A 15,392-nucleotide genomic window follows, 5' to 3' on the forward strand; every position below is an offset into this window, starting at 1 on the left:
GGATGTTATTTTTTTTCTCCCAAGTGCTGTCAGTGAATTGAAACGGAACACATTTTTCTCCTTCTCCTTCCTGATATATTTTGAAAGAGGACCTGATTCTGTAATGTACAGGATGCTAAAAGCCAGAGATACATCTAGGTTTTGTGAGGCCTCAAGTTTATGCAATTTGGGAAATCCTCCAAAAAACAAAATAAAACACCCAATTATCCTACTTTTGCAAATTTCATAAAAACATATGAACACATTGCCAAGGTCCCTCCCGGCCTTAGAGGTAGCATGACAGACGGGGGCCCCAAAGGTGGACCTTGACAGCTTTTGGGAGAGTCAGACCCAGAGAAAGCCCAGGCCCCATAAAATCATTGAATCCATGCGTTTCCATGCTGCCTCCACTTTCTGGAGTGTAAGCCCCCTGAGGGCTGTCATCTTGTCTGGCTTTCTTCCTTCTGTGTCCCCAGAGCACAGAGCCATCACACGGTAGGTGTACTGTGGATGGAGGGGTCTGGGAGTGGTCTGCTGTACGGACTCCCAGGGAGCCCCAGGCTCACGTCTCAGCTACAGAGGTTTCGGTGAGGCTTGAGTTGGGCAGCCTCTGTGTCTACCCTCTAACTCAACCTGGCCTTTGCATGGTGCATTTGGATTTTGGACTGACTGTTAAAATCAGAAGAGCTGGTCGACTCCTGGAGCATTATCGGGGGTCAGTAAAACACGGACAGCCACGTGTAAATGTGTGTGCATGCACACAGGCACACCCACCGCCTGAACAAATGCTCATAGAAAGCTTGGTCAGTGAAGGCCTGACTCCCCGGCCCTCGAAGGCTCTGGAAAGACTCTCTGCCCCAGCAGACAGCAGCAAAGCAGGGTAGAGTGCTCCAAACTGTGGCTCTCAGCCTGGGGTGATTTCGCCCCCCAGGGGACATTTGGCAATGTCTGGAGACTTTCTTGGTTGTCACAATCTGGGGGAGGCAGGGTTGAGAGGGGGAAGAAATGGTGCTGCTGGCATCTAGTGGGTAGAGGCCCGGGATGCTGCTGTATATCCTGCAATACACAGGACAGCCCCCACAACAAAGAATTGTCCAACCCCAAATCGCAATGGTCCCGAGATTGAGAAATCCCAGGCTGAGGTGCACCAGCCTTTTTTCTTGCCAGAATGAACAGTGAAGCTGGCACTGGGTCAACCACAGAGGCTTCGATTCTCTGCAGGAGAAGGGGGAGGGGCAGTGTGATACCCAGGCCCCTCTCCAGGTGTCATGGCTAGGGAACAGGGCCGCATTGCAGCTCTCCACTGGATAACCCCTACAGCCATTGTCCCCAGTGTGCTGCCACTGCTGCAGCTCTGCGCCTTTGCTCCAGGGCCACTTGAGGACAAGCCCTCCTTCTGACTTCTTCCAGCACACCAGCTAGTCACCTGCTTGCTGAGGGTTGGCTGTCCCAGCTCCTGCCTGGCCCTTGAAGTATCTGACTCATCAGAAGAACTTGAACAAATAAATCACCAATCTGGAAATCATTAGCATCTCGTCGGCTCTCCACAACCCCCTCATGCACACCAATGCCCTCCTCACACGCCCGCCTAACACCCCTACCCCTACTGCACACATGAAACCCCTCCCCCTGCACCCACCAGCTACCGCACGACACACCCGCCCTCTGAAGCTACTTGGATAACACTTGAGACTCTGCAGGATAAGAACAGGTATTAAACCCTGAATGTGCCTGTATTTCAGAATCCAGAAGCTGGCTGACAATAATTTTTTCAGCACTAGACTTTTTTCCCCTGATCTGGTTCTTATTCCTCTGACCCCTTCTCCTTTATTCCCCTCCCCCACTGCCTGTTGTCTCGTGCTTATCCCAGAACTGATCGTTCCTACCACCTTGGCCATTGGTGGACACAGATTTTTTGACAACCCAACTCTCAGCTTTCGCAGCCAGGAAAGATCAGTGGTCACATGGAACAGCGTGCACATGATTTTCTTTGTTTGGAGCGGGGAGTGTCATCTCTGCCACATAATCCCAATTACGCACAATTAGCTGACTCAGGCCCATGCTGACCACTTATTGACCAGGCAGATGGTCACCGGGGCTGTGATTTTGTCATTGCAGAACCTGAAAACCAGTTTAATTTGGGCAGAGAAAACCAAGAAATGGTCTCATATTTCCATTTGGCCTAATACCTACAGATAACCCCCTGATCATTTTAAGAACCAAATGAAAAAGTAATCTGGTCTGTAGTTTTTAGGTTTAAAAAAAATTAGCTTTTTAAATTCAATTGTTTTCACTTCCAGTGTGGACTTGAAGAATGAGATGAAAAGAAAAATCCCGCAGAACAAAATTTTCCACATTGTAGAACTCAGAAATCCTAAGAAAAATTAGCCCTGATGATTGGATTTTCAAACTTCAGAGCGTGAAATTTAGGACAACATAAATTGCCTTGTCCTGAACATATTAAACTAGCTCAAACAAAATAACTCAATCATCCTTCGAGTTAGGATTTACCATAATTTGGTCATGGTTTATGGAACCAATATTGAGTAAGAAAGTCAAAATGATGTCTTTCTCTGTAAATTTTTGGGGTTTTGTTTATAAACACAGAGATTCCATCATAAAATATATGTTTTTATTATTTTTAAACCAAGCACGCAAAACATTAGGAATTCCACCAAAACGGCAAGTAATTTATTCTTGTTTACTACGTTTATGATCTGCAGGATGTCCGTAAAGTCTGGAAACATAGGCAAATGTAAATAATGTGGTCAAGAACATCTTCAATCTTAAAAACAACTAATAATATCTATATTTCCAGACTTTATGGGCATCCTTTATTATCACTGTCGTGTAGATGGTACAAAGAAGAAAAATCTACAAACGAGAAAATCTGCTTAATGTTTCTTATGTGTTACAAATACTCTCAAGTTGAGAGTAAATGTATCTTCCTCTACAGAATAATGTATCCCATTTGGGTACATCTTTTGGAGGGCAGATCAAGATTTAAATGAGTACTATTGAAGATGCCTTTGTAAAGTGAAGAATCTTTTTGAGAAGTGAATTTACCAGTTTTGGAAGCAGAGGTTTGCATAAATTGGATTTCCTTAAAAAGCAACAAACAAAATGATGATGGTAGCAAGGAGGACGAAGGAGATGAGGATGGTCATTTACATCCCTTGTGCTGTTGTGTAGCAAACAGTTTGCTGTGTACTTTACATGGTTTCTCTCAATGGAATCATCTTCCATCTCTCTTGTCTAGACTGAGACACATTTTTAGGCACATAAACTGAATACAATGAAGATCTTTGTTTCACTTGATTCCTAGGCACGAATGAAGCATGGTGTAGCAGGAAGAACATAGAAAATGGAAAAAGTGGGCACCCCTGTGTTCTGCTCCCAACTCTTCCAAATAACGAGCTGTGTGACCTTGGTTTCATCACTTACCCTTTGTAGAACTCAACTTCCTTTAGTGTCAGGCAAAAATATTCTAGGGCTAAAAATGCTAGAATTGTAGTGTTATCAATTCCATTGATAAGGAAGCACCCTTTGTTTTAACAAAGAATCCAACTCAAAGATCCCATTGTCCACAGGTGAGTGAAAAATTGTCATTCATAGCCTGGGCTCTCATCCCCTGGGAGGCCAGTTGCACTGACTGGAACTATTTGAAAAAAATTAGGTGCCAATTCCAATACCCTTACTTGGAACTGAAAAGCCAGTTTGATCCAGGGCGTGATGACTTAGGCTACAACTATTTGTAAAATTGTCTTATACTCAGCTTAGATTTTAATTCTTGAGGGCAACGCTGATATCATGTGCACATGTCATCACCATGGCACCTGGCGGGAAGATAGATGCAGCCTAAGTATTTGTTCTATCAAAGATGAAAGTGACTGAAATAATAAATCAAGATCTGATCTTGGGGGTTTTACTTGAATTGGAGTCACTATTTTAAGGATTCTGCAGCAGGAAGTATGTTTCTCCATATTTTGAAGTTTATCCCTTCGATCTCGCTTTCTCACCCCCTGCACCACGCACACCCATTCCAGCCCAAACAATTTGAATCTTGCATTCAGGTGAGCATGAATAAATCGCATTTGCTTCACAGCCTAAGTTTACAGCAATCTCCAGTGAGTGTGTGTGTGTGTGTGTTCTGTGCTGCCACCTGCATGTTTGGGTGCATCTGTGTCTGCAAATGTGTATCTCTTGCCAGTGAGAAGTGGGCCTGCCTTTCTACAGCCTTGCAAATCTTGAAAGCATTGACTGTATCATTTCCAGCAGTTGAATCAATATTTTAATGGAAAATTACAAAGAAAATAAGTATTTGGAAACCAAGGGCTGCTGACCAAGACCAGAAAAATAAAATCTACACATCACCTAGAAGAGAGAGCCCTGAGAATCGACTTCCCATCCATCTCTTTTATTCCTGTACTTATTTTACAGCCAACATAGTCTCTTTCAGCCCATGACTACTTATTTTAAATTGTCTTGCAGTCCAGCAGCTCTGTCTTCTCTGTTCCCCCTGTCCCTTCTCCCAAGCCTGCCAAATGATACAGTCTGTGCCATTAGAGGCGATTAGAGCCCAGAGATGCTTCTTGTCATCAGCCAACCCTGGGGAGAGGAGAAGAGGAGAAGGGAAGATGTCTTTCTCCTGGAAGATGCTCCGACGGCAGGCGAGGCTCTGCTTAGCCCTCACTGCAGCTCTGAGCCTCTGCAGGTGACCCTCATAAAATACTGCAGAAGGCAAAGTCGCCAACCCGTGCGGCACACAGAATGATCCAGGTCAGAGGCACAGATCGATCCCAAGGCATGAATCACTGAACTTAGCCCACTCACTTGCCCTAAATTCCAAGTCCATGTTAACTAAAGATCACATTTCCATTGTTACGGCTCAGAAAGTGATTCCTGATTCGTTGTTATATTATATCTCTTACCCGTCAGCACCTACTGGGGAAAGCCTTTTGTTTAATCTTTTAAATATCCGAAACACAATTCCAAACATTTCCAAGTGAAACTCCTCTTCCATTCACAATAAACCCCAGAAAGAATGTGGGTAGAAGAAAGGGAGCAACAAATCTTCCCTTTGTTCAGCACTGAACCTACGGTATCTGGACCGTCCACAGGGATATATCATAACAAACTGTCTCTGCGAAGGTCGGTAAAGTTCCAAAGATCGAAATCTAGGATAAAAGGGATGCGCACATTTCTCAACAGAAGGGAAGGGGGGTGGTTTCCTCGACTTTGTTACTAAACGTGTGGAGTTCCCCAGCAAGTTCATGTATTGCAAAGCTGCAAAGAAGTAAAACCTCCATTCAAGGAAAGGCACAGAGAAGAGGATTTCAAATATCAAAATTTAACTAGTGCTCATCAAAACCTCCTTTAGAATTTAGAAACTCTATATCGGCCTTCTCTGCTTAGAAGGTGTTTTCTACTGAGCCCAACCAACAGCCTGGGACTAACAGCGTGGGCCACTCACACCGTCTCTGGGCCCAGTGTCTGCACGAGAATATGGACCCAAATGAGGACAGACTCCACAACCGCTATGTTCATACTTGGAATGTAATTTTGAAAATATAACCTCCAGTTCCACTTTCTTTTATTGTTATTCTTAAATTTCTAATAAAAGAAAAATTTTGAAAGCAAAATATCAGTTATTCCAGATTCTAGTAACTGGAGTTCTAATTATTCTAAAGTAGAATTCCAGGGCAAAGTCCTGTTCTTTAATGGTAGAATGCTAATTTGCATTTTAAGCAAATGTTTAATATTAACCCTGACTCTGTCCTGGGTCGCGAGTTTCTCAATCTCTGCACTATTGACACTCTGGCCCGGCCACTCTTTGCTGTGGGGCTGTCCTGCATGCCATAGGCCTCTTCCCACTAGATGTCAACAGCAACCACCCCTCCTCCCCGCAAGTTGTTACAAACAAAACATCTCCTGATATAGCCAGACATCTCCTGCAGCAAAATCACCCCAGCTGAGAACCACTACTCTCACCAAGGGGAAAATTCATTTATTAGACATTTCTATTCCACTTAAAAGAGAGAAAGCACAAAGTTAGAGTGCTTTCCTGGATAATAGAGTAAAAGAAAGAAAATAGATTATGTATTTCTACCCATTTAATAGAATATTAAATAGCCATTAAAAATATGTTTTTAAAGATACTTTATTGGCATGAGAATATGCTCATCCTGTAAGGTTAAATAATAAAACAGCAGAACATGAAAGTATATTGCCATATGTGTATTCTGTTAGACACATGTATTTGAAAATATTGAAAATGTTCTAAAAGGAAAAACACAAAATGAAACCCCTTGGGTGGGTGGTAAGATAAGACGGTATACATTTTCGTATTTCAATTTTTCTGTTTTCCCAAACTGTCTACTGTGAACATGTATTTTTATAATTTTAAAGCAGATACAGAAAAGGACCAAGAATCTGGTATTACACAGCACGTGAACAAAAGCCTCAGACACACTGCTGTTCCCTGCTCCTAATTTAATTTTCCTCCTCACCCTGAAGGAAGTGCGGCCATGCCTTTTCTGCCCATCTGATCCCGTCCTCATTAACCCTCACACCCCCTGCACTCTGCAGGCTTATTGCTAAGGCCAGAATTCATGGCGTTGTTTATTTTGTTTTATATCTTGCTTCTCAACCTGGTTATGCTTGTTCATTCATTCATTCATTCATTCAATACCCCGGCACTGTGCTAGGTACTGGAAATTCAGTGGGGAACCAGGCAGGTAGAGTCCCTGCTCTCCTGGAAAATGGTCAGTAAACCAATAAACATCCATGGACGAGATCATTCCGGACAGTAATCGGAGCTGCGACGGCCATGTGAGAATATGGGGGAAAGTACTGCTTTAGACTGCGTGGGCAGGGGAGGCCTCAGACGAGGTGACATTTGAGCTGAGAACTAAAGAACAAGAGGAAAGAGTCCTGGGGAGATTGGGAAGCTCTAAGGACAGTTTTCCAGGTGTGAATTTTTATGTCCAAACATACAGAACAAGCATGGAGCTCTCAAAGAAGAGAAGAAAGGCCACCGAGGTTGGAGCTTTGCAAGCAAGGGGGAGACTACTGGAGGCCGGCTGGAGAGTTGGTGGGGCCCTGATCACACAGCCTCCATCGGGCCAGGCCCGGGTCTAGGCAGCAGCAGTGAATCAGAATCTTTGGGACCAGAGCCCTGGAATCTGCAATTTAGAACAAGTTTTCAAGAAGGTGATTTTGACGCACTGGAAATTTTGAGGACCATGGTTTGAGAGTATTCATTTTACTCAAAAGCTGTGGGAATGATTCGAACAGAGGTGGGAAGTAAGCAATTTAGAGCCTTGCTGCTCAGAGTGTGGTCCGTGAACCAGCGTCACCAGCATCACCTGAGAGCTTCTGAGAAACGCAGATTCTCAGGCCCCTCCCCCGATCTACTGAATCAAAAACTGCATTTCAACGACATTCCAAGTGATCTGAACACATGGGGAAAGTCTGACCAGTACTGACTTCAACCAGTGCGTTATATTTCATAATAAACTTTCCATAGAGAGGAAAATGGAAGTTGTCTGATTTTTACCGAAAACAGATTAGATAGCAACAAAATACCTGGGTATACTATGATTTTGCTCTGGCAGTAGGGAGCCACAGTAAAAAAGCTGAGTAAAATTCTGTCCTAGGTAATGCTTCTGTTAAGCCTCCTTGGCGTGAACTGTAGTGTCTGAGTGGAAACCCCGAAATCTGAGCCTGTCGGCTTTCTAGAGGTTCACTCACCTGAGCAATACATACTGAAAGTTATTTCTCCATTTAGATTTTTTAAAGGGAAAGAAAGTTCTTTATTAAAGCAACTAAGCTTTACTAATATTTACTATGTTATGCTAGTAGTTTATATTTTAAAAATATGTAAGACTTGAAATCTAAACACTATCTTTTCAGTAGAGACTTCTATCATTAACCCTTGACAGTCATTCGTCTTCTTCATGCTCCCTCTGCCCCTGACGCAGGATGCTCTGTAATACTTTACACATCTCCTTGCATTTAGTGTCAGCATCTATCCACTCTTCTTTTACTCTGTAAAATCTCTGTCTCTGTCTCTCTGTCTCCATCTCTTTCTTTTCTAATTAACATGGAGAGTATTTTTTTTCCTAATGCAACCGTTTTCGCTAACTCTAAGACAGGCCTTGCTTCCTGTCCTTCAGTGGTCAGGAGAAGACCACATTTATATGAGCCCATGTTTACTCTGGCTCTCTTAATCAAAAGTGTTTCTTTTAACTGACCAAGGCTCCAAACTTTATCTCTTTGCCCTTTGAAGCCCGAAAGCTATTATTTCCAGCAACCATCACTAACTCAGGAATAAATACTCTGTTTTCTCCAAAAGTGCTACTTTCTGTTGAAGAGAACTAGAATTTGGAAAGGCCCAATTTCTATCAGCACTCTATTTTAGAAAAGAGTATTAAAGTAGGATGCAAGAAAGCTTAGAACAGAAGCAAAGCGTGCCTCTCCATGTTCACCAACGGGCCCTTTCTCCCACAGTGACCGTGGCTCACCCACCCACAGGTGTTTGCAGCTTTACCCCAAACTACGAAGAAGGAGTCACAGGTAAGGAATGCTATCTTTTTTACTTTTTCTTTTTCAAAAGAAAAAGCAGCTGCTGCTGTTGTGTTTCTGCCCGCGTCACTCATAAAGATGTTTCTTCTGGGAAGGATCTGATCTTTGCCCCAGCCTGGCTGGAGGTGATGTGAATTGGAAGGAGACATGGACACCTCGCCTGAGGAGAGCGCCCCCTGCAACAGCAACGGGGGCTGTTTCACTCAAGTTTCTGGGTACAGTCTGTGAGTGCCCTGGTCAAGCTCTTGTGAAGAGGAAGGTTCTGGAATCTCGGACTTCTAAAGCAGGAGAGCTTTCCTGTCCTCCAGACTTCCAGAAGCAGAAGTCCCGGGAAATGCTCTCACTCACGTCGTATGTGGCCAGTGGCGGTTTGGTCTACTTCTCGTCTCGCTGGCTGGCTGTTGTGTTTCTCTGTGCCCTAATGATTCAGACTGTAGATATCTCCACAGCAGTTGGTGATGTGGTCAGAACCCATTAATATTCTGCTTGGGGAGTGTGACAGCTTTTAGAAAAGTAGCCGCCATTCCTCCAGCCGTTTCCCAAGAGCGTAAGCAGCCTGAGGGCAGGTGTTTACTCTGCTTTGATCACAGATGTGTCCCAGAACCAAGAAGAGGGCCTGGCACAGAGCCGGTGCTCCTTAGATATTCACTTACTGAACAAATGGACAAACTCTACCTAGCAAGCCAGCACATTCCCAGGGCCCGAGCAGGCTTCCTGGAGCCTGGGCCGCTGCTGTGGCTACACTTCCCTGTCCTGTGTGTGGCCTTCTAGAAGACCTCACTGCACTTGTGGGCTTCCATGGCGGTGATCTCCACCACTCCGCCAGCAGCAGAGGGCGGTCCTGGGGCTCAGCAAACTGCCTGGCGCTTAGGAGGTGCTCGCGTTTTAATAAGCTTTCCGTAAGTATTTGGTGAAGGAAGGAAAGGTGAGGGCAGAGAGAAGGTGTGAGGCAGGAAAGAAAGGCCGGCTCTGGGTAAGTGGTTAATTAGAGGGTACTCTCTCTAGATTACTCAATCTAGATCTGGGAGAAGCTAACCTTTTTTAGTCTTTGTTGTGGCTGGGTCTGAACTGAACCTTCCAAACTCAAAGGTGAGGGAGCCTTTTTTGCCAGAGGGCAATTACTGTTCCTAAAATAGTGAGTGTTGTGTTAGAGCACTGGGCTAGCAGAGAGAAATGCTGGGTTTAAATAGTTCTCTGCTACTTACATACAACCCCGGAAAGGTCTCATTAAATTCTCTGGACCTTGGTGGTTTCCTCCTCTGCTTAAAGGGAATGGTGTTACATCTGCTCTGCCCTGGAGGGTTAGAGGAAACAGAATGTGGAAGTCTTTGTAATGCAGAAAGCCTCCCACACGCAGGAGCACCAGGGGCCCTTCCTTTCCCCCGACCCAGGCCCAGTTGAAAGCCATCATGTTCTTTCTCTCTTTCTCTATCTAGCATCTCTACCAAGGACATCTGCAGGAAATGCAGGGCCCTTTCTGAACCTGATGATGTTTTTCCTGATGGAGCCCTTCTCCTGAAATGTCCTCAGGCTGTGGATTACCTTCCTTGATATCTTCATCTCTTTACCTTGAAGGTATCTGCATTCTGTCATTCCACCCAACCTTCCTTCTCTGACTCAGTCTGTGGTTGGCATCCAGCACTAGAGCAAGGTGCTTCTGCCTCTGGGCCCCTCTTTTCTCACTTGCAAAATGAGCCGACTGGGCCACATCTCGGGAGAAAAGCCAAACACACACGGAGGCCAGCAGGCTGGCAGATGAGTGACGTGGTTTGGGTGGGAACCCACCAAAAGTAGAGAACTATCCAAAGGGGACAGTCACGCCTTTGTGCCAGCCAATCACTGAAATGTGGGAAGGTGAGAACACTAGATCATCTGACATTCCAAAAAGATCTGGAAATTTGAACTTTTATATGAGATCTCCTGACTTTCAAATGTTGGCAGCGTTTTCAAATTTGTTAAATACGCCTTGTGAGCCAAATAAAACACATATGCAGGCCAAACTCAGCCTGGGAGTCTCCAATTTGTGACCCGAGGGCTCTGGGTATCCTTTTAGCTCTGAGAGCCGAGGCTTTTCTGGGCTGTGAAATGTGCTCAAAAATACCCAGAGCTGGGGTTGGCCTGGTGGCACGGTAGTTAACTTCATGGGCTCTGCCTCGATGGCCTGGGGTTCACAGGTTCTGATCCTGGGCGTGGACCTAGCACCGTTCGTCAGGCCACACTGTGGCCATGTCTCACATAAAATAGAGGAAGATTGGCCCAGATGTTAGCTCAGTGACAAATCTTCCTCACACACACACACAAAATACCCAGAGCTCCTTCCACCATTCCTTTTCCTCGCAGGTCCTCTTTGTGTCTTACCTGAGCTACTCTGACAGCCTCCCTTCAACCCTCAGTATCTGTGTATGTGTCCCGATTTGAAAATGGGGTCTCTGCAGAAGGGATCAGGTTAAGATGAGGTCATTGGGGCAGACCCTAATTCAATCTGACCACTGTCCTTATAAGAAGAGAAGAGAAACAGACATGCATAGAGGCAGGGTGATGTGAAGACACAAGGCAAACACCACATGACAACAGAGGCAGAGACTGGAGTCTACAAGCCAAGAACGCCAGCAACACCAGAAACTCAGAGAAATGCATGCAACAGGTTTGCCCCTAGAGCCTTCTGAGGGAGCACAGCTCTGCCAACGCCTTGACTTACTTCTAGCCTCCAAAACTGTGAGACTAAGTTTCTGTCATTTTTTTGTTACGGCAGCCCTAGGAAGCTAACACACTGGCCAGTCAAGGCTGGACACCAAGAAAGGAAGGAAGACCAACAGCCCCAATCTTCCCCTCCCGCTCTCCTCCCCCATAGCCACCTCCAGGCCATGAAAACCTGACCCTCCTCTCAGATTTCCTAAACTTTTAACTACTTCCCAAAATACTTCCTTGATTTTCCAGGAATTTTCAAACTAGTTTTATGTGCTTAAGGAAATGGGAATCTCATGGATCCTCTTTACAGGGAGACAAAAATATACCTGCTGGTCGTGCCTGCAAGCGATTCCTCATTGTGATAATTCAGATGCCACGCTTCCCCGCTCCGTGAAAGACGGCGTGACTTGCAGTCTGTGAAAAGGGAAGGGAAAAACAGTTGGTTGGCTTCCTCACAGGAGAGAAAGAGGGAGGGAAATAAAGCCCCACACAATGCTGGGTGGATGGGTCATTTCCTCTATGGAAAAGATACAAAAATAATTTGATCTCTAAGCATTAACAAGGTCTTCACGGCGTAGATAATGGTTATCACATGCATAAAGCATGGAGCAAGGTGCTGGAGTTAGTGTGCAGATGCACGAGTGCGGATCCCTGCTATTTCTGTCTGTGCTGCAGGCGGAGCACAAAGGACCTCGGTCGGGAGGGTCCTCCTGGCAGGAGGAGGCGTTAGAGAGCACACCACTTGCCTGCAAAGCCCCGAGGAGTCCTCTTCTCTGGAGACCCATAAACAGAGTAGGAAAAGGGGAAGGTGCAGAGATTCAATTTATTTATTTTAGAATTCTGGGCCTGAGGTTTAGTTTGGGAGACACTGGCAGTACCCAATCTTCTCGGGAAGATTTGTGACAGGGCAAAAGGATGCCACAGTGGTTAAGAGTTGAGCACGTGTGCTCTGGAGCCAGGTTGTCTGGGGTTAAATTCTTGCTGCTTACAGGATTGTGCCCTTAGACATTTCACTTAACCTCTATGTGCCTTAGTTTCCTTATCCACAAAATAGGTGCAATGATACTACCCATCTCATGTGGTTATTACAGGGATTAATTGAGCGAATTCAAGTAAAGCCTCTGGAACAGTGTCTGACACTTTGTAATTGCTAAATATATCTTATTGAAATGCTTAACCGTGGCCCCAGTGATGCCCGGTAAGGAACCACCTGCTGGCTCAATGGCCTAAAACAACACCCATCCAGTCCCCTAGATCTGTGGGCCAGCCCTACTCAGTGGGGCTCCCTCAGGCACCTGCGGCTGGCTGGGGCTTGGCTGATCTCTGTTGGGCCTGGCTGGGGGTGGCTATACTCCACTTGGATCTTATTCTTTTCCTGCGACCAGTGGGCATGTTCTTCTCACGGTGAGGGTAGAGGGAAAAGGATACAAGGGCGTGAGTACAAACAAGCAGGCACCTGGAGGCCTGGGCTTGGAACCGACACACCATGGAATCTGCCTCATTCTACTGCATCTCACCTGGCCAAACCCAAAGAGGAGGGGAAGTCTACCTGCTGCCAGGGGCCGCGCTGCAAGTACATGACAAGGGCTATGGATAAGAGAGGGCTGAGGAACTGAGGTCAATAAAGCGAGCTACGCAGTAACTCTTGTATTATAATCTGCGTGGGAAGTATTGGACCCAGAATCCAGGTCAAGATACCATCTCCCATCTTCAGCTGACAAGACAACCTTGGGCAAGTCACTGTGAACCCCAATTGAGAGGGATGCAACTAAACAACTGAGACCCCAACTCTCACAATAACTTCTATACGTCCAGAGGAGCTCCTTCCTGGCCACTCCTAGCCCTGAAGATAAATGTGTGTGTGTGTGTATGTGCTTGCGCATGCATGTGTTAGTTAGAATCTGACCTTTGTTAAAGTTTACAGACAGTCTCCCTGAGAGTGTTTCTAAAAGGACCCTTCTAGGAATGATTACACAGTGTGCTACACACTGTGAGGCTATGGTAAGCCCCGCAGTAAGCCCAGTGACTAAGGATGCTTGGAAACGGCAGGATTTGGGAGGGGTTATCTTAGTTACCCAAGAGCTGGGGCCCAATTACCAATGAGGGAGGAATCTTAAAGGGACAGTGCAGCTTGTGGCAATAATTAAGCTTTCCTACTCAGTTTTTGATTTCTCTTCTGCACTCATGAAATCCCCTTTATGGCTTAAGGCTATGAGAATCCTCCCTATGGAAGCAGCCCAGGAGAGACCCAGCGCCAGCCTCTCTTTACTTGTGGAAGCAGCTGCTAGAGGACCCTGCATAATGGGCGAATGATTGTAAAGAGAATGGGGGAAGCTGCGTTGTCTGCCCTGCCTTCGCATCACCCTTCCCGCTGCTCCCAAACCTGGCTGCCAGCCCCTCTCGACAGTGCCTGGCTCTGCGATTTCAGCTGAGAAATTGAGGGGAGAACAGCATTTTCAGGGCCTTTGTCAATGACTTTCAAACTGTTTGATGGCAACTCGTGCTAAGAAGTACATTTATCACTGTGGCCTAGTGCACACGTGTGCGTACACACAACCACAACTGAAAGAGGAGCTTCATAAGACAGTACTACTCCTTACTACAGAGTGTGATATACTGTGATATCTTCCATTGTACTACATTAAAAAAATAATGCTGGTGATGACTACTAAACTGATATCATAATATACTAATGGGTCCCAACCCAGTTTGGAAAACTCTGGGCCAGTTCCAAGGTATGTGTTGACAAGTAGAAGGATGCGGATGGGAACCAGGAAATAAAACTCTTGAAGACCCACAGACCTCACACTCGTCTAAAGCAAGAGGCAGTTGGTTAGAAGAAAACTCAGGAAGGATGCAGTGAGGCGAAGCAGCAGGACGCGATGGTGTTATTCTGATTTGGGGACATCACCAAACGGGCTTGAAGTGCAAAGATCACTCCTGCACAGACTAGAAAGACTACTGGAGAGAATCAAATCCAGTGTTTCCCATTCCTTCTAAAATAAATACACTTAAGCTTTAAAGAGAGAGTAACTTAAGCAAAATGATCAAATAAGTGATAGCATAGGTGGTTCTTCGATAACGTAAACTTGTGAGCATAGTAAGACTCTGATGGAAGCTACTGGGAAATATTGCTGGAAATTGAACCTCTCATACAGATGGGAAATCAGTCCATGGATCAGGCAAGTCAGGATTGCGCCCCAGATTTGGCTATTGAGCAAGCGACAGTTGCGGGTCTGCTGTCCAACTGTTCCTTCTCTGCTCTCTGGGTCTCGGTTTTGTCCTCTGGGAAATGACAGTGGCCCTGCCTGTCTGACAGGACTGCTCTGAGATGAGTCATGTGGGAGCACCCCAAATTTTGAATATGCAAGCAGCTCTGCAGGCTGACTGGTGTTCCCCTTTCTGCCCCTTATATCAGGAGTGGGCCTGCTATGTTTACATCTTTACCCATGTTTACAGGTGGCTGCCTGAGCTTCCTACTGGATGCGGCTGTGATCACAACAAAATGGTATGACCCCTGGCCTCTCTGAATCCATGTCCTAACAGACGGTGCTGTGTCAGGATCCAGCTACGCTCGCTGAGCAGGACGGGTCCCATCCTGCGTCTAATGAGGAAGGGTCGACTTGTGCAGCCTCCAACACAGTGCCGCTTGTCTTCAAAGCCCGCCGTGGAACGCAAGGAAAAAGCTGATCCTGGAACTGCGCTCTGTGAGGTGAGAGCCAAGGGCCCCACACAGAAGATGGCCTGTTCCTGGTGGTGTTTATAGAGGCCCGTCACATTCCCCACCCCACCCCCGTCGTCCTGGCTTCAGAGAGGGCCAGAGCCAAGTTGACAGGCGGTCCCTGAGTCTTTGTTAAACTTGAGCTCAGATGAACGTAGAAACACAAGAAGAGCCAAATCATATGTTTAAACAGTTAAGAGGAAACCAGGCTCAGCAAGGAACGACAACCCTGGATTTAGCCTGGGTGAATTTTCCTTCTCTGGGATTTCCTGTCCCTTTTCTGGATGTTTCTATCTATCAAAAGTTCCCTGGCAGTTGGCTTAAGGTCATCAACTCTGCGGTGAAAGAAAGCTTCACAGAAAACTTCAGCTTAGCTGCTAAAACATCAACGGCTGCCGAATGGTGTGGACCCCAAGCC

The sequence above is a fragment of the Equus quagga genome, chromosome 13 (genome assembly GCF_021613505.1).
Source record: "Equus quagga isolate Etosha38 chromosome 13, UCLA_HA_Equagga_1.0, whole genome shotgun sequence".
NCBI lineage: Eukaryota > Metazoa > Chordata > Mammalia > Perissodactyla > Equidae > Equus > Equus quagga.